The sequence below is a fragment of the Ischnura elegans genome, chromosome 10 (genome assembly GCF_921293095.1).
Source record: "Ischnura elegans chromosome 10, ioIscEleg1.1, whole genome shotgun sequence".
Classification (NCBI taxonomy): domain Eukaryota; kingdom Metazoa; phylum Arthropoda; class Insecta; order Odonata; family Coenagrionidae; genus Ischnura; species Ischnura elegans.
Window position 1 is genome coordinate 43,926,622 of NC_060255.1, and position 20,753 is coordinate 43,947,374.

Genomic DNA, 20,753 nt, shown 5'->3' on the forward strand with positions numbered 1-20,753 from the left:
AAATTTAACTTTGAGAAGATGCAGTTATTATACATCAAAACAAGAAAGTAGTTATAAATATATATATTTTTATATCTCTGAGGCTTTAGGGGGGATCTATCCTCCTCATCCCCCCCATAGTTACGCCACTGGTTCCATGATTTATACTAATATCGTTTATCTTCAAAAGAAAATTTGTTCAAAACCTTTGTTTTTTTCGCTTCTAGGGGGAATTTTATAATTAAATGTATTTTCACTTTTAGGGGGGGGCAGGTGCCCATCCTGCCCCCCGCTAGGTACGTCCATGGATCCGATATGATATTCTCCGCGTCGTTCTGAAATATATCTATTCTCAGTAGCTAAAGCAATCTAACCTAACATCTAATCTAATCTAACCTAGGCACAGCCTACGAGTCCCTATTGACCCCCAGCCTAATTCGTCTAACATCATGCTTTAATACTTTCCCGCGAATAGAATGAATGAACTCTTCTCGGATTCTTATAGCCTTGAGAATGAGTGACGAAGCGGAACCCGAATTGTAGGCTGCCTTAGATTTTATTAATCGCGCGGAAACCCGAAAAAAGTTTATTCGTTTAACATCGTATGCACCGAGCGGATCTCCCCGCCTAAGAAAACAGGAAACATTTCCGATGATGTGCTACGACTGATTTCATCCCCGAACGTGGACTTAGCACCCGTACACTTAGACAGTGAATAAACTAAGGATGAGGTGTAATTGTTTTAACTCCATATATTCATTTACCTCCCTATATTATCAATTCATTAATTAATTGTTCTACTAAATACTTTGATTCAAAATTATCTCACCCCAAATAATTACGGTAACGTAATATCTCGTAAGTGATAAAGCATCCCTTTAATGCCTGTAAAACTGGATCTGGCGACTTATAAATGCATAATTGTTTTTTTAAACCACCATTGCATCTCACGTGGTAGTTGAATTATTCGGAAAAAATAGCGAATGCGTGTTAATTTTTTTGAGAAATTCCTTATGCATGAAAGCTAAACATTAGAAAATAAATTTAACTTTATAAGTCACATATATCTCAAAAATTGGGACAGTCGACTTTTGTCCGAAAAAAAGCCCTCCCCAGACCACAGTTCAGCGTAGGAGGCGTGTTCGAAGGAGCTTTCGGAGTACAGGCGCGAATGAGGACGACACCATGCCCAGTCGGGGGGGCGGCGGTAGGTCGGGTGGCTCCAGGCTCCAGCTGATGCAATGGGAAGGAGGAGGGGCGGGGGAGGAAGCTGGCACGGTAAGGGTGGCCATCTGTCGGCCGATTGCGGCACTCACTTCCTTTGGCAGCGATGCGGCTGGCGGGTTTACGCGCTCCAAGAACGAACACCTCCGTCGACACGATGCGCGCCTGTCACCCCGAATACGATCGGGCGGCAGCCGAGGAATTCCACCGGGAGAGGCGAAGGAGCTGGCCGCCAGCAGCAGCGGTTCTCCCTCCGCTCAACGGCGAAAGGAAGGCATGCCATTTGGGCGGGAAAGCGAAGCGCAGCATACCGGGTTTGAATGTTGCTGACCTTCGAACCGACTAAACATACCACGAATACTATAGAATAGGCTACTTAAAACGGCCTCCAAATTTGTTGCCACCCACTGCACATATAAATGGGTTTACGAAAGTCGCCACACGCGTAGCTGACGGACATAGTGATCCGAATTGCACCGGAAAATAAGGTAAAGTTAGGGTGTTAACCAAAATCAATATGCATCTTGATGTGATTTATGAAATTGATGACTTTCCAATGATGTTTCTCGCAATAACAAACATTTTGCCGCAAAATATTGGAAGTGGGCCTCATTGCACTCATCACCGCGCCGCAGACCAGAGGCGTAGCCAGGGGGGGTCCGGAACCCCCCCAGGCAAAATCTGGTAACATTTTTTAAAAATGTCATGCCTGGAAGTACATTTACCCCATTTATTTTGGCACTAAAAATGTAACTTTCAGCAGATGTAATTATTAAATGTCAAAACTAGGCAATATTTTTAAATATTTTTTTTTTCTCTGAGGCTTAGGTGGGGATCTTTCCTCTCATCCTCCCCCATAGTTACGCCACTGCCCACGAAAGACCTCCTGGCCCGCAGCGCAGTCCTTAGGGCTACGACCGTGTATAGCATAGGGTTACGATGTTTAAAATTTCTTTAATTTTAGTGGTATAAACAATTTTTTTCCTTCGTACGGCAAAAACTAGATCTTGGTTTTTATTTACAAACTGTAAGTTCGACAGAAAATCCGCGGAGCTGATATTATTAAATTCAATTCCGATAATATCCTGTTGAGCATACCTAATAAAAAAATTAGCTTTTCGTTCTTCCGTTCTTACTTTACTATGTTCATTAGCGTGCGTTAAATTTCAGCATTGAGTTTAATTAATCATTGCAAGCTGAATAAGAGGTGGTGTCTTCGCTTAAAATCGCGGCTGTACCTCTTCCTCATTCCGATTACATTTTCACTTGATAATCGCATCAAATTATCTTTCTGTATTGAGTAACATTTTCGAAGGTGCAGGTGGATAAGATGGAGCTTAATTATACTTTTGGGATTCGCGTCAGATAACTTTCTGTATTTTGCGTTCGTACTGTATTTGATCATAAACAAGAACAATTTTATCATCGCTACAGGAAGAGTTTCTAGGGTGAATAATTTAGACTGGGAAACTTACTCGACTTGCATCGTAAAGCCCACGGAATATTGGATATCCCTGCGATGACGCGACCTGCATATCACCTTCATGCAGCGAAAACCACAGCAGAGAAGTCATGATTTTCCGGTCCCAACAAATTCGTTTCATGGAGGTTTTACTATCTATCGAAAAATATTACGTCCGAGGAAAGATGCCCCTCGGTGAGTAATCTCAGGAAATATCGCGGGTAGCGGCCACAGGGGGAAAAAATTCGGGGGAAAGGGGAGTGGGGATCCCAACAAGGTGATACACTCACACAGTTCCCTGTGGTTAGGTTTGGCAATCATACTGTTATATCTACCATATAAAAAAATTTTCGAAAAAATTTCACTCGCCGAAAATATTTTTGGATTCAACATTAAATAAGACAGAAATGCCAAATAAAGTGGAACCTTCGAACTTCCTTAATTTGAAATATTCTTCAATTCGAATATTTCTCTTAGTCCCTCGCATTTTGTATGCGGCAAAACTATGTATTTAAAACAATTTCTTTTGCTTAAAGCATAAATGCTAAAATGTCGTGGATAATTCGAATTTATGGTGTGTCAAATTAAGTTATAAATTATAATTAGTAGAATTACAGGTACCAAGTGCACCTGTCTCCATGAGCCACGTACGAGAACTTAAGATTTTTTTTAAAGCCGAATTAATGTAAGCGATTCATTCATCAACTCTCTGAATGTGTTAGAATCTTTTATAACAGCCGAGAGACTTAATTCGAGGAAACAGGCAAAAATATCATCCTTTTTTGAAAAACAGGAGGTTTTGTTTTATGGTTGCCATCCCAGGAGCTTTCTGTTTATCTTTCAATATTCTGTTAGTCAATAAAATACGTACTCAATTTTTTTAATCTCTTTGGTCATTATGATTCTATTACAGTGTATTATTCTGTGACATTACGAGTTAAGTTGGTAGTGCACAGTAGTTCAGATGTTGCTGAGGACATTTTAAGGTTAGATTAAAAACGTTCCAATACTTTAATAGGTGTTAATCAAAGTATCAATTTCAATCAAAAAGTTTCAATTTATTAAAGAGTTTTGATTGGAAATATGAATTTTATTGTTTTGACCCTATTTATCAAGAACATCTTTATTATGATATTTTTATTCAAGTCATTTAAAAATATGCACTGAAATAATGGGTAAAATACAACAGTGGTGCAGCGAGGGGGGTTATGGGGGATAAACTCTCCCCAGGGCTCAGAGAAATTTCTAATTTTAATCCATTTTACTTAATTGGATAAATATTACTCATAGAATAGTGTAAAGATGAATAAAATACTCCTCAGAAAGCCATTAAGTTCACCATTTTGAACCATTTATCTTAAAGAATTTATGGGGGAGGGGACTTGCACCTCCTGCTTACCTAGGCATGTATTACATATCCCCACACTACCCAGTTTAAGTTGTGCCTAAAACCCCCCCTAGCCTTAATTCCTAGTTGTGCACCAGCAATGCAAAACATTATCAAACGCAAAATAGATGGAAGACACATCAAGATAAAAGAGGTTGCTTTCATGACCATGACTGAAGAGGAATACTACAACCATATAGGGTTTATGATGTCAGCACTAATAGATGAGAAATGAGAACAATAGGTTAACAGGCAGATCATGACAGATTGTGACAAAAAAATTTTTTAAAGAAATGCTTTCTGCAAATTATCAAGTTCTACAATACTTATTTCTTCATTCAATTGTATTAGGCTCAACTATGTGGAAATAAATACACGAAAATGAAAAGGAGACTTCGTTGATTTCCACAGATTTATTTCGTCCGTACGACATGTTTCGAACCATTGAGGTCATTATCAAGTGCAAAAATTTCAAATGTTAAGCAAACATATATACTCTTTGAAGGGGTTGGGGGAAAGAGTGGAAGGAGTGGGTGTCAGGAGGGGGGGGAGAGGAAGGTGCTGGGTTGGAAACCCCAAGTGGGGGTTGTATTGAGAATTGAGAAAACAACCGTTGGAAAGGAGTGGCGTTTACAAATTAAAGTGCAACAACTGCAGTGCGGCATATGTTGGTGCTACCTAAATTGCAATCTGGAGCAGTCCCATTTTGCAAAACATCTTTGGGAAGAAAATCATGAAAGTGACTTTGTACTGGAGATACTACATTAAGGGAAGAAAGGGAGGAAATTGGACAAAATGGAGGAGCTAGAAATAAGGAGGAACATGGTCAATGACTTAACGACATCTTTTTTGAAAGGTTTTCCCCACTCCTACAAGTGTCCCTTAACATCAGGGATGGACAAAAATCCAGAACCCTACCACCCCACTCCACACCCTCTAATTACCTACCTCTTCCTTAACCCTGACTCATGGGAAAACCCTTTCGAGTCAACCAACCCTCCATCCATCTCACCAGTGCCGTCCTCCAATGGTTGTTTTCTCAATTCTCAATACAACCCCCACTTGGGGTTTCCAACACAGCACCTTCCCCTCCCCCCCCCCCCTCCTGACTCCCACTCTTTCCCTCAACCCCTTCAAAGAGTATATATGTTTGCTTAACATTTGAAATTTTTGTACTTGATAATGACCTCGATGGTTCGAAACATGTCGTACGGACGAAATAAATCTGTGGAAAATCAAGGAAGTGTCCTTTTCATTTTCATAATTATTTCTATAAAGATAATCTCTTGGAGTCAATGGATGGACAAAGGCAGGTCTTAAGGAGCTACACAGAAGTATAAGAATTATAAAAGATAAACTAAGGAAGGACTGCTATCATACTGGGAGCATCAGTTCACTTGCAGACTTGGTTATCAGAAAATGCTAAGAAGCATTTCCTTCAGGCAATGAAAACAATATATCAGGAGGAAAACTAACTATGATTCAAATGGCAGCAATAAAGATAACAAGATCTTTCATCATCCATATGGTGTTGAATTTAAATTTGGATGATATTGGACATTATGATTTTTCAACAGAAATTTAGAAATAGGCTTCAAGGTGAAATTGGTGTCCTATTTGCCATAGTACTGTTGAAAAAGATGATAAATATCAGAAAGGAGGAGAATTCAACAATGAGTGAGCACATTACAACAATTGTTAATCTTCTAAGGAGAATAAATAATTCTGGCACATTAGGACTTCCGGACAAACCAATGGCAGTTTTTTGTCTTTTGGGACTACCTATAAAGACATATGAAAGGTTTTTACAAAGCCTGAATAGGAAAGAAAAGACCCTTACAACAAAAAAGGAAAAGGCATGATAGCTCAAGAAAGAGAAGAGGCTGAGAAGATACTAAGAGTACTAGCAGAAAGAAGATACGGTGATGATGAGCAAGGCATTTGCAGTCAAAAAAGCTAAGCAGGCTATGGAAAAGTTTCATGGAGCATACAGCAAGGAGAAGAATCTAGACGGTCTAAATCACTCACATACCATCCCTGGGGAAAAACTGGGCACATAACAAGGTATTGTAGGAATCATAGGCTGATTTATGGGGGCACGTGTCCCCCCCAATAACGGATACAGAATAAACTAAAGGGGGGTGCAAAAGATACTTCAAGCTACCTATACTTTTATTGCAATGAAAAATAATCAAATTACATGCAAAAGTTTTATTTTAATATCACATTAAATTAAATTTAATAAAAAAATTTTAACATTATATGTACATATTTATAACACATTAATAATTTTATTTAAACTAACTACACGCATATACAAGACAATGCTATCTTATGATATAAAAAAGTTGGTGGTGGTTCTGCAATGTTTGGCAATGCAGACAGCCCTGCTAGGAGAGAGGGCGTGCACACCCGGTGGCCCCCATATGTACCCCCCCCCCAAATGCTTAAAAATAGACAATATTTTCATTACGGTTATCATTACATTCGTTTTGTTTTTTTTATATTATGGAGTCTCAATCATATAATATCGTATTAATAACTTTCATGTTAAAATAAGGAGAGCATTTCATACAGTGATTGTTGTACATATGTTGTATTTAATTTCAAATATGAGCAGGTCATTTGCCTGCCAGACCACTGTGTCCCCCCCACAGAAGAAAATCCTGGATATGCTCTTGGTAGGTATGCAAAATGTTTCTTCATGAAAAAGAATGATTATCAAAGTAAAAGCAGAGACAATACTGAAAAAGCAAGTGTAGTGGGAGAGGAGTGTTTTTCTCCTGCAGATATACAGTCACTACACGATAAACTAGGAAGGATAATTGCTGGAAAGAATGATTAATGAGGAAATTCTAGATATAAGTTCCAGGGCTATACGTGAAAAATAACATCTTGAGGAAATGACAAGAAGGCAGTGAGAGTGGTTAGAGCATGCACTTGGGGGTAAAAGGTATGTAAATGGTTTTTGGGAGCTCTTCTCCTCAGAGATTAAATGGAAGAAAATAATTACTATAAGATGCCTTGTGAACTAAGAATTGAAAAGAGATTGACCAGTTGATGGGCATGTAGCACTTGGATAAGCTTCATTACTTCACAGAAAAAAGTCCCACATCCCCCACGTCACATTGAAAGTGGTGGGCGATTATTTCTCATACATATGTACTTAAAATCCACCTGATGATATTCGGCTCAAGTAATCCCACAAGTCTACCTTTGAGTTAATACAATGAATTTTTAAGTCATTTTATTCACATAAAATAAATATTCAGGCTAGGGTAATCAGTATATACTCAGACTGTAGTATTCAACGCTAGAAAAGTGGTCAAAAATGTTTTGTGGTTTAACAAATGTGTGGATATAATGCATTAATTCATTTGAAAAATTTCAAAGAGAATTATGAAAAAAATATTTATTTCTGACCAGCCTGTATGCTGACTGGCAGTGTAGTGTTGGTATGGGCAACCAATGGTATGGTTGGAGTGATGTAATATGGTTGGTATTATCAACCTACCATATTACATCACTCGGAGTGACAACTGAGGGACACACAAGAAAAAAATTAATAGGGCCTTATCACACATCCCAACATTATTGGCTGATAGCTGACACATAATGAAACCCCAGCACACCACAGACACAATTTGCCCTCCTTGATTTCTTTTCAATGTCAGAGCCTCCAAAAATATGAATGAAGCATTTTTCAGAATATGGAAATTCAAGCACAAATTTCTGTATCAAATAATTCCCAACTGAACAATTAATTAGCCTAATTAGCTTCAAAATGGGAATTATTTCCCTCTAAGGGGTCATTGTTACATTTATGAAAGGATAATATTTGAAAAAGTAGTTAATTTACCATAAATTCCACTTCCAAAAGGCAAAATATGAAAATGTCACACTCAGCCAGACATTTTGGGTGGTGTGCGGGATGCCTATTCTTGAAGTATGTTAATCTTTCTCACCCATTGCAAAACCATAAAATAGGGTAGTTTCCGTCATCAAAGAAAACGAAAGCCATTGATTGCGATTCGTTACCCACCATTACTGTATTCATAATATACAAATTATTTCGTTTTAGAAATACCGGTTTAGACGAATGGCTATGGTCCATTTTTATCCTCATTTGAAAAGGGCCAGATTGGTGCCCATGCGATGCCACTCCACATGACGTCACAGGGACCTAGTTTCTATACGAGAAGATAGGAGTTATACATCGTCTGAGGTTACCAATGCATGCATGAGGCGCAGAGCTCAAGGAAACGCGTCTTAATAATCACTTATTAAAACTGGCTAAGGTCGGAAAGTTTTCTTCATTTGATAAGGTATTAATAATCCTTATTTAAGCCAAGCGCTACCAGCCAGCAGGGTACTCAGCTACCCGCTAGCAGCCTCCGTCGTATCAGCGCTCAACTCGCCTCAAGGTCACCTCACAGGGCAGCAGCGGGAACCAGAAATACGTCGCACGGAGAGATTTCCCGACATTCATACTTGCACGTCGCGTTTTTGCGCGCTTGAAAATTTTCACTTTTCATTTAATCGCGAAAAGTAGATATCGTCATTTAAAAATCTAAAAGCGTGTAATACGTACTCCAGGAGTAATAATCTTTCGATTGAGGCAATAAAAAAATAATAGGAAACCACCCTATTCTTTCGATAAACTTTAAATTTAGAGAATAAACGGAATATAAAGTGCATTTCTCTAACAGCAAATCTACTTTTGAGCAAACTGAACAAGGTGACATTTAAATCATAATTCTGACTTTCATTACAAAAAAAAATCCTACCCTGAGGCTACAACCTAATCATTATGGAAAGGCTTTCATGTATGATGCATTCCCATATTGTGCGAAACACGAGTTACAAACTTAAATGGTCTGTTGCCCAGGCATTGCTCATCCTAGGTGAACACACCACCAATGGTAGAGATGTGTGTAGTTCCCCAAAACCTTGGTTGAAAGATAAGTTTTTAGGTCAAGTTTTTTTTATAGGGCACCAGGTGCATACATAGGATGCACCACCAAGTTAAAGTACATCACAGTCTCTTTTGGCAAGATGGATTTGAACAGACACAAGATTAATTTCCTTAAAGATTTAATGACACTTCAAAGTCATACTGAGATTTTAAAAAATTTTCAACATTCCAAAATTTTGCCTTCATTCAGGTAGTTTCCTCTAGCTTATCACACACATATGGGTCAAACTCTCCGACAACATTAACTTACAACACCTTGTAAGATAAAAAATAAATAAATAAAATATGACTCCAGTCATTTCACAAAGAAAATTCTGCTGCTGGCACCACATACTTGGGAGAGGATGAAAACCCTCTCTACTGCCACATGGTGGAATACATCATACGAGAGAAAAGAAACTCTAGGCCTGAAAAAGAACCCTAGACAGGTGAATCAGGAGACACAACGGAGAGGACCTAATGAGTCGGTGGCTAGAGTGCAATAGACCGCTTGTACGTGCATGTTTCCCCATTAACCATACATGGTCGGGAGAAATCCCGGGAGGAGGGGAATGGTGGGAGAGGAGGGGAGGGGTGAGGGGAGATGAGCGTCAAAACCTGTTTTCATGTGCCCTCTGTAAATCGCGGTAATGCTCCGGAACTGATACTTTTCTGTCAGCTAGGCACAGACGTCACGGTGGAGACCGTGACACATGATCTAACAATGCTTGCGGCTGCTCTGACAGGAATAATTCTCAATAACTCCTGTTAGGGCCACCCATATTAGGTAAATTGAAGGATAGGAGCCAGAAATGTGGTCCATAGTATGATGTCACACAGGGATGCCGACTTACAAAAAATATTGTGGGGGCCCAAACCAGGGATCTTGCCAAGGGACATTTTATAAGTACATAGTGAGTTTTAAGTTTTTAATCATTTTGTAAGAGTCACATGATTGACATTAGAAAGCCGATAACTTGAATCTCAATATCTGGACACTAAGGGGAAAATCGACAATCCTGACACATATTTTCCTCACACCCATAACGAATTTTTGCGGGGGCTGTGGCCCCCTGAGGCCCCATGGAGTCGGTGCCGCTGATGTCACATGAAAAACAGAGATTGAATGGATTAAGGAAATTTAAAATTTATCCTTTTCCTGTGAATGTGGCACAGAACATGATGAGCCTCAGAAACTCATGCAACAAAGCCTGAACCTTAAGGGCAGAGAGAAGAGTGTATAAGATGATCCTTGTTCAAAAGAGTAATGGAAAAAAATATGGAGTGAAGGAGCAAGTCTCTGGAGGACTCAATCATGCCTAATCCTTGTAAAAACTAATCAGCAGAACCCAAGAGAGAAGATCAAGGAGGAGGAAATGAAGATGGCAGCAAAAAGAAAAGGACAGTGGAACTCAGCATCACAATTAAGATAGGATGAAAGCTTCTCGGGTTTCCAACCGGCTCAGGGTCTGCATGGTGTAGGTCGACATTTCGTTGGGAGACTTTCCCAACATCCTCAGGGCTGATGATGCTGATGTCGCGGTTTTTTGATATTTATACCCTCCTCCTTCACCTAGGTGGTCTCTGATTGGTCCGGGATTTTTCCTCCTTCCTCGTCCTATTTAATGCCAGGTTCCAAGCGCTACTTAGCTGCATTCCTCGTTCTCTATTGATGTTGTTGGGGTGAAGATGGATCTCTACGGCTTCTTTAGTTATACGGTCCCAATAGCCTCTTGTTCTTCCAAGTTGGGCAGTTTCTTCCCAGTGGATATTGTGATTTTCCTGGACACAGTGTTCAGCAATGGCCGATTTTTCAAATTGTCTGAGTCGGAGGTGGCGTCGATGCTCCTTCACCCTCGTCTCAATGGTCCTCTCAGTCTCTCCAATATACACTTTACCACATTCGCATGAAATGCGGTAAATGCCGGCTGTCTTGAGACCAATAGGGTCCTTGGCTCGGACTAACTGATCCCGGAGTTTGCCAGGAGGAAGGTGAATGCTACGAATATTGTGTTTAGCCAGAATCCTTGCTATCTATTGGAAGAACAAGAGGCTATTGGGACTGTATAACTAAAGAAGCCGTAGAGATCCGTCTTTACCCCAACAACATCAATAGAGATCGAGGAATGCAGCTAAGTAGCGCTTGGAACCTGGCATTAAATAGGACGAGGAAGGAGGAAAAATCCCGGACCAATCAGAGACCACCTAGGTGAAGGAGGAAGGTATAAATATCGAAACACCGCGACATCGGCATCATCAGCCCTGAGGATGTTGGGAAAGTCTCCCAACGAAACGTCGGCCTACACCATGCAGACCCTGACCCGGTTGGAAACCCAAGAAGCTTTCATCCATGCTATTCACCGGGAAAAGCTCAGATTCTTCACAATTGAGATAGGTTAAGCTAGATAAAATGAAAGGGAAAATGAATAAAGGGAGAATAGATACCTATGGATAGGCTTTACGAGGTGAGCTGGAAGGGGAGAGGGGACTACTGGAGTGATGGATACAGTGACACAGTGGTGGGGGGCCAAAGTCTTCCTGGAGTAGATTTCAATTGAATGGAAATCTGGATAATAGTATGATAGCTATTGAGCTTGAGAGTATTAGGATTCTAGGGATGGAAATTGAATAATGCTCCACCAACCTTGTAGTGGTTTAGGTATGCATAACAGCAACTCACAGAAATGTATTTTTTCCAGGGAAACATGAAAAAAATCATGAAAATGGCTCAAAATATGGTCCAAAAAGTTTGAGAGCAATTCTTGGTCAACCAACCCTTGGGGGTAGGCAGAAGGCCACTCATTAATTCTGCCCAGTTGCCATGAGTGGAACATAATTTATGGCGTGTAGGATGTGGCCCACATATTCCTTCCTTCACCCCTCTCACTGATGCTCTAAGCACTTTTGCTGTTCTGATGGCCACCGCCGGGTGCATAATCAGATATTTGTTTCAGGGATGCTTGGGAGGTTTTCAAATACCCTAAATTGATATTTTATAGACAATTCACATGAATTAGAAAACCAAACATTTCATTATGTCAGCTATATCTTTCATATGAATAACACAGAAAATTCTACTCATCGTTCATTATCATTCCTCTCAAACACCTTGAGATCCACAGATATAAGGCAACAGGGACTATGAGAGAAAACAGCATCCTAAAATCCGTCCTTGTCCATTACCATCAAATAAGTATATGAAAAACCAAATATGTGGCAATTATGATTAATTCACTGAATACTTTTCTGAATTAATTTACTGAATGTTAATGAGATATGAAGTGAAACACTTTGCACTTTCCACATAAAAAATTATTACACTAGAGTCGACATGTTTCGCTGCACTGCAGCATTATCAAGTCTAAACCAAGAAATTAACCATACCAATATATATACACAAATTGCACACTCGCAAACATTTGAGAAATTGGGGTTGGAAGGTGGGGTGGAAAGGAGGGATGGGAATTTTAAACTGACCGTTGGTCCGGGGTGAGGTAGGGGAGGGGGGTGACTGTTTTCAGGTTCTCGGAGGGTGTTTTCCCCCATTAGCTGAGGGAGGTCAAGGATCGGAGAATGGAAGGGAAAAACATGGTCATTAGTGATAACATCTTTCCTACTAATGGCAGCAAAACGATGTACAACTGTTCCCAAATGTCCATTTTTTTCCCTTTATTAACCCGTTGCAGCATTTCTGGGATGAAGTCAGCCCGGTGAATGTTAATGGTGTCCCAATGTAAAGTGAATGCTTTTGTACCAATCTATCATGGAATATCTGCAGCTGACAAGGCTCCACGCACCTCCTATGAGAGTAAATAAAGAAAAAATTCTCTTACTCTTGGCTCATAGGATAATGCAAGACCTACATGGAAGAGCTGCACTCAATGGAACGGAATGCGAATCACTGTAGAATAAATGCCAGCGCAAAGATTTTACAGCAAAATTAATAAAATATGGTAAAATTTGCAGGTACGGAGAAGATAACTAAAACAAATTTTTCCACTGCAATACATATAATATTGGACTCATGTCAACTGCTTTGAAGGGTATCATAACCTATATACTTTTTCTGTGTTAAGTGGAGCAATAATTATTTAATTGATAATGAGAGCCTCATATTATAGCTAATTTTACATATGTTTCATTAGTTTCCACTTATTGCCAGAAAATATGAGAATGTATCCACATGCTTAAATAGTTTTTCTTTGATCATAATATTAATCTCTTTAGTTCCAGGTAAATGAAGACACCTTTTACTATCCTCATCATAAAATATGATTTAATGATAAATTTAGATGCTGAAATAAATCTAAAATGCTCAAACATTATCCTATGCCAAATTAACAACAAGACCGCTACGCAGTATGCACCCAGTGTTGGAGAGGAGTGATTCAATTGATATGATTGCCTAAATAGCTGTTAAATAGAATTTTCTTCACAACATCTATAGACTGTCCAGTATTCTTTCTAAGGATGTGGAGCATTCCCTAAACTTTGTTTTTATACTCCTCAATCCACTAAGAGTTCATTTCTCACTAAATACTGATGTGGAAAACACATTTGTATTCAGTATCCAGACATTCCTTAAACCACACCTAGTGCACGTCGACTGAAAAGATCGCAGAAATGAGTATCTTAGCGTGGAATCTTGCTTCAAACTAAATTCGGATGCTCTGCAGAGCATAAATGCATTTTTAATATCATTTGATGTCACTCAACTCAAGTACATATGTGCAGAGGCGCAGCTAGGAATTAAGGCTAGGAGAGGTTTCATGCGCAACTAACACTGGGGAGCTTGGGGGTTTTGCATACCCACCAGGGTAAGTGGGAGGTGCAGAGGCCTTCCACCGGAAAAAAATTTAAGATAAATGGTTCAAAATGGTGATTTTTAAGGTCTTCTGAGGGATATTTTATTAATCCTCACACTATTCTATAAGCAGTATTAATCCAATTAAGTAAAATAGATTTAACTTTAAAAGTTCTGTGAGCTCTGGGGGGGGGGGGGGTTTTATCCCCCAAAAATATTGTAGGTAAATATATGTATCACTTTGGATGATCTCCAAACAGTTTCTTTGCACCAGTGAGCTAACTATAAAATAATCTGTGGTGCCATCCCAATACATGAGTGTGTTGACCATTCTTATCCAAAAGAGATAAAAAAAATGTCCCCATAAATACCCTCATTTCATTAGGATTAATTCATGGATGTGGCTGATTGGTAAAAAGACCATATATATTTGACTTATCATTTGTAGCTGTGGAATGTGATCCTCATTTATATGTTTTTAATTCAAGCAAAGCAATAAATACTGATAACTTGAATCTTAACATCTGGACACTCAGGGGAAAATTGACAAGCCTGACACATTTTTTCCTCACACCCACAACGAATTTTTGAGGGGGCTCGGACCCCCTCAGGCCCCATGGAGTCTGTGCCACTGAATACTATCAAATATATTTTTGTAATTAGGAGTTAGTGGGAGAAATTCCCTTTGAAAGAGAGGTTTCCTTTATTTTCCACCAACTTTGCAGAAGGATGCGAATAAGAGTAAAATCTTCACACGGAAAAAATTGCCAAAAATACATTTTTAAGAAAGATGATGATGGGTCCTAGCATATCCAAAACACTTCCTCCGACTAATAATTCCTCCAAATCTTGATAGAAAATAAGAAAATTTGATATTGGCCATTTCATTTTATAATTTTATGCATTAATAAATGTTATGCATTTATATTTTTTCTTCCATTGTTAACCCCAAAAAACTTAGTCAGAAATTGTTATAAGACTTCGTTGCACATAGTTCTAGCAAGGCTAAGGCTGAATGTAGCCATTTACATCCACTTATCCTACCACCGCCCAGTATTGCATACATGCAATTCCCAGCTTGAACCTCCAAAAAATATCACTTTACTATAAAAGGCCCAAAACCTATTATCAATTAGCTAAAGCTACTCTTTTAGAACCTTGAAATATGAACTAATATGAGCAACTAACTATGAACATATATTTAAGAAATATAAAAAATATTACTCAAGATGCACATCCGTTATTGGCTCTAAGACAGGTCCATCCACTTCTCCCGTCAAAGTCACAATGATGAAAATGATAATGTGGTAAGTGGTGGTGGAGTATGATTGTAAATGCTTTTTCCACCAATACCAGCCAAAATTGGTGCAATAACATTATGTACTTGACAATTAGCCCTGAAACGACATTGTGAAACATATACACCATTGCATGTATGGAATGCTGTGCATTCCAGGATTCAAATGAAAAAATTGCGAGGATCAGCAGAACGAATTCATTTAATTCAAAAAATCCTTCCCAAAAAAATGAAACAGTGTTCACAAAGACGGTTTGTGATTCAAGAAAATGACTCACTTTAGCTTTAATTTCAGCTTAATAGCTTGATTAAATGACTTTTTGTAGCATCTCATCAATTTTCCCCAAAAACTAAGCCATAGAAGCTGTTGGAAACACTGTTATAGGTAGAAAACAGAAGATTTAAATTTTTTTGACATTCTCTCCAATGGTTGCAGATTATTTTAGAGGGGATCGATTTCGTACCTCATTGTATGAGCCAGTCTGACAGTGGTCAGAAGGGTTTTGTTTGAAGTGGGTTTTGTTTGATGTGGGTTTTGCAGTACATAAATATAGATTGAACAATGTATGACTACTGTACACCACTGTGAAAACATTAAATCAGATTCTGCTTCGAATGCAGTAAGCTCTACCACACCAAGCAGAATTACTGTGGTACATCAGATTCTGTATCACTATGGAAGATAAGCACATCATTACTAAAACCTTGCATTATGACTCCATACATTATGTAAGTTGATCATACACTAAACAAAATTCCTTGCATTATTCTATTTCTTTGGATAAAATTCAATTCTAATGTTAAAGAAAACTTCGATCCAATATAATCTATTTTATATTTTCAAATTCTAATTTTAATATTTACCATAAGTTATTCGTAAACATTTAAAATACCATAATTACCACATGGGCAGGCATTTTCTGCTTAAGCCGAGATATAACGGAATTTTGTTGATAATTATGTGTAGACTACAAATCAAAGCAGATATCAGCAAAATATCAAACTAATACAAGGCAAAGATAAGCAAAATACTTATCAATTAATCTCATCCAGCCAGAGAGATGGATGTCATTTAAATACCCTCGGGTATGTAGAGTTATTGATACTGAATATCTGTAATAAAAACATAGACATATTTGTGCAAAATTAGGTAAAAATACAATGGAAGCCAATTCTTAGACGGAAAGATATTTTCTATTGCAGCTAGGTACCAATCCAAAAATTGCAATATCGTAGGCGTCTATCTCTCTCTGTAAGAACCAGCAGATCAATAACTTCACATCAGAAAACATTTCAAAAATCTGTTTAAAAACTTTTTTTCGTAGAATAGGATGAATAGCTATGATTTCGTCTAAAATCTAGGAACTTAGAATCAGAATCAACAAAAACTTAATACATATATACTTTGACAAACAGAAAAATAAATAAGATATCCATTTTGACAATCATTGTACATAATCTATATCAGAAAGTAAATTCAAAATTTCTATTATCTCCTTCTCACCGTGTGTTCTGCTATTCAGCAACAACAATACGTTCGACGTACCGCACAAAGTTACCGCCATGACGCCATCCCGTAGCTCATTACGCTTCTCCATTTAGTTCATAATTTTACCACTGGAGAACGCTAGGTGGCTGAACGCGACGACACGAGCGGGATAAAACTGAACCTCTGGTAAAGAGCTTCTACCGCGAAAACGCGGCTATTGAAGAAAGTGTAGAGATAAGTAAGTGTACTAAAAGTGTAATGATAGATAAGCGTCCATGATGTACCAACAGATCAATAATTTCATATCGGAGAACATTTCTCATATTTATTTACGAGTAGTATTGAAGGAATTGGATAAATAGCTGTGGTATCATCCAAAACCTAGGAACTTAAGAATCGGAATCAGAAAATATGAAATCATTAATCATTGAATCTGAAAACATTGAAATTAATTTGCACCGCACAGCCTGTTTCAGTATTAACATTGAAAATACTTGAAAATTAATAATAATATAACTTTATTCCACTCATCTTCTATATTATTTCTACTGTATACAGAGCCGGCCTTAGGGCGGGGCGACCGGGGCGACTGCCCCGGGCCCCGCGTTCGTGAAAAAAAATTAAAATATACGATAGTTTGAAAACGCAATTTCAATTATTACTGTATTGTTAAGTCCGTGCAAGACAAAAAATAATATTATGAAAAAGGAATAATAATGCAGTAATTTAAAGTAAAAAGCGCGCTTTTTATGTTTATTTTACGTTATAATTTTATGAATAAATATAATTATAAATTTAATTTGTATTGTCCTATTTTGAACTCAAAGGCGTGATGGTATCATAACGGCGTAATCACGAAGTCTGAATTTGGGAGGGGAACACATACTTAGCCAGAGAGTGGTAGGGATTCAAAATACTCGAGTTTGTAGATGGGGTATAGAGTTTAATATTTTAAGTGAAGGGCCCCGCACTGAAGGTTCGCCCCTAGCCCCGCACCTGCTAGCGCCGTTACTGACTGTATAGATACCTTTTTCTCAACTTATACGCAACCAAACTCTACAAATGAGGTACCAAAATGCACAGAATTTATCAGAGAACATGCGACGGCATATCTTACTTCCTTAATATTGCTATTGTTTCCTAAAATTGGTTTATTAAATAATAAAAAAAACAAAAAAGACAAAAACCGGTAAATATTCCTGACGTTAACGGCGCACACACTGATGCATTCGTTCATTTGCAACAATATCTCGCATTCTTTAAATAACTTTTATCAAAATGCGGCTTATTCCACATTCAAGTTTCCTGTTGATACGTAAGTATGAGTCATCATGTGCGTTTAACAGAGGATAGTGTGATTACTTCCAATGTTGTGTTTAAAGAAGTCCTCTGACCTCAATTTGTATATGAACATTCCAATTAAATGTATAACATAAGACCCCGCCTTTTTTTCTACATTTTAAAATTAGAAACGCGCCTATCCCTCTGTGGACCTGTACTGAAAAGAGCGGGGGAAGCCCGCTGGGAGCTGGCGCAGCACGCTCGTAATCATATATATTGCATTCAATTTACTCAAATACTTGCTTAAAAACATTACTCAAACCGTTGCTTTCAAATTCCTGAATTTATCTTTTTACCCCATTAGCACAAGTATTTTCAACACCCTTCTTCAATTTACGATCGATTAGAAACCAATGCAACGTAATTTACACGTTTCAATCAAAATATACGCAAATAGCACCGGACTGACAGTAAACTCTAGAGTTCGACCAATAAATAGGTTAGTATTCGAGTAATACGTAAGGGCCATGGATAAGTGTCAATTGAAATAATAAGTTTTATAATAATAAGGTTTATAATTAACTTCAGTGTGTAGGTAGGGAGTTGTGGCCTTGCGGGGCAAGTAGTACTTCAGCGAGTGCAGTGCACAAAATTTTACACATATCAAAATATACCAATGATTACGCTACTTTACTAAATGCAAATGCTTGTACTCCAAGCTTATGCTCATGAGTATCTGTTCAACTTTTATTCATCCAGCCAGGGCCGGATTTACCGTACGGCAAAATAGGCACGTGCCAAGGGGCGTCGCAGTCCAAGGGGCGTCGCGTCGCAGTCCAAGGGGAGCCTTCTGTCACCTCATGAAATGAGAATATTGAATAGAGAAATCCCCGACGAATAAGAACACATTTCAAATCCTTCCTCCGTGAATAAAGGCTTGTTTACACGATAAATTAACTTGCGCCAGTCAACTCCTGATTGTATAAACGATTTGGGTGGACAGGAACGGAACATGTACGAATGCATGAGTCAAATTAGAACTGGTTCCATTTTCCGTTCATGCATTCGCACAAGTTGGGTGGTTACATGGTGCATTTTGGCGTTAATTCTTGGGTTTATGCATTCAGAAATTACCTTTTACGTGTTAATGTACCGTGTAACCAGGCCTTAAGACCCGATGCACCCGTGTAAACAGGTATTATGAATCGCTTTTTATGTGTCCAATAACTCGATAGGACTTTCCTCATTATCTTCGTCATAGTATCTTTCGTACGAGCATGCATGAAAACATTCAAAACCAAGGATCCAGCGCCCGCATTTATCTGTACGTCCATAGAAATCGCTATTGAACGTATCAAGAGTCTCGAGGCATTTCCATCTTCTTTCCTTGAGAAAAAAATCACTTGCACCCCTAGGCCTCTCACCTCCTCAATATGGCGGTTTCTTATTATTTTTTATTGCCTTAATCGAAGGTTTTTACTCTTACTTAAAAATTTCAAGCCCGCGAAAACGCGACGGCTGAGTATTAATGCTGAGAAAAGCCCGTGTGACGTTATTATGGTTCCCGCTGTCGCCGTGTGAGGTGACCTTGGGGCGAGAAACTGTGCGCCGCTGCGATGAAGGCTGCTAGCAGGCAGCGGAGTACCCTGCTAGCAGGTAGCGCTTGACTTTAATAAGGATTATTAATACCTTATCAAACGAAGGAAACTTCAATATGGCCTTTTTCAAATGAGGTTAAAATTGACCATTTACATTCGTCTAAACTGGGATTTCTAAAACCAAGTAATTTATATATTATGAATACCTACACTAGTGGTGGGTAAGGAATCGCAAACAATGCCTTTCGTTTTCTTTGATGAAGAAACTACCCTATTGTAAGAAAAACTCTGATTCAAGTAATCTGTTTCTTTTTTAATTACACCTTTCACATACGCTCCACGACAGAATCTTATGACGAATGCTTACCCTCTTCAGATTGAATTGAATCTTACCATATTGAATTTTATTAATTTAAGTAATCATTTTGTTTACTCAAGACGGTGATAATTATGCTGTTCAATGACACATTATTGAAATCAAGTTAACTACTGAATATTGGTAATCTGATTGTAAAATTTCTCAGTTTCAGAATTTTCCTAAAATTTCCAGGCTGGACGATATGTCCCGGGGTGCCGGCGGCCCAGCACGGGCCTGTTGCCCCCTAAGTAAGGGGCCCTCGGCGATCGCCGAGCAGCCGACCTGGCCATACCGCCCCTGTTTACATTTACTTGCTTTTGCGCATGCGACCAAGAATAGGATACTAAATCCAAGATATCAGATACACATGGTTAAAATTTCATTCCACAATTTTTTCACCGCCTTGAATAGGTACTCTTCATGGCACGCCCTCATTTGTTACAAATTTTACGCCCCCCTCCTCCCCCCCTGAATCTTGAAACGACAAGAGTAACCCCAAATCCCTCCCCCCTCTTCATGAATGATCGCAACGGGGACGGTGTTTGCTCCCCCACCCTACTTCTCGCTTTAATCTTCTCCTTGGGGGCGTGTGCCGGCGGTGGGGGCGTGTGCCGGCGGTGGGGGCGTGTGGCGAGGCGGAGGGGTGGAGGGAGATGGGCCAAGGAGGAGCCAAGGGTCCATTCGGGCCACACCCACCACCCCCAACCACCGCCTCCACGCGGGAGGGTCAACGCGCTCCCCCTCCCCGTGCGGCGGAAAGGAATTCGAAAAGATCGCGGCAGTCACATGAATCGTCCAAGCTCCCGCGGGACCGAGCTCGATCACATCCGTATTCCGCGCATTTTATGACCTTCAAAAAGGTCGGGAAAAAGGTCCACTAATCTGTTCGACTGTATTCTGCTAATGACCAATAGTAATCC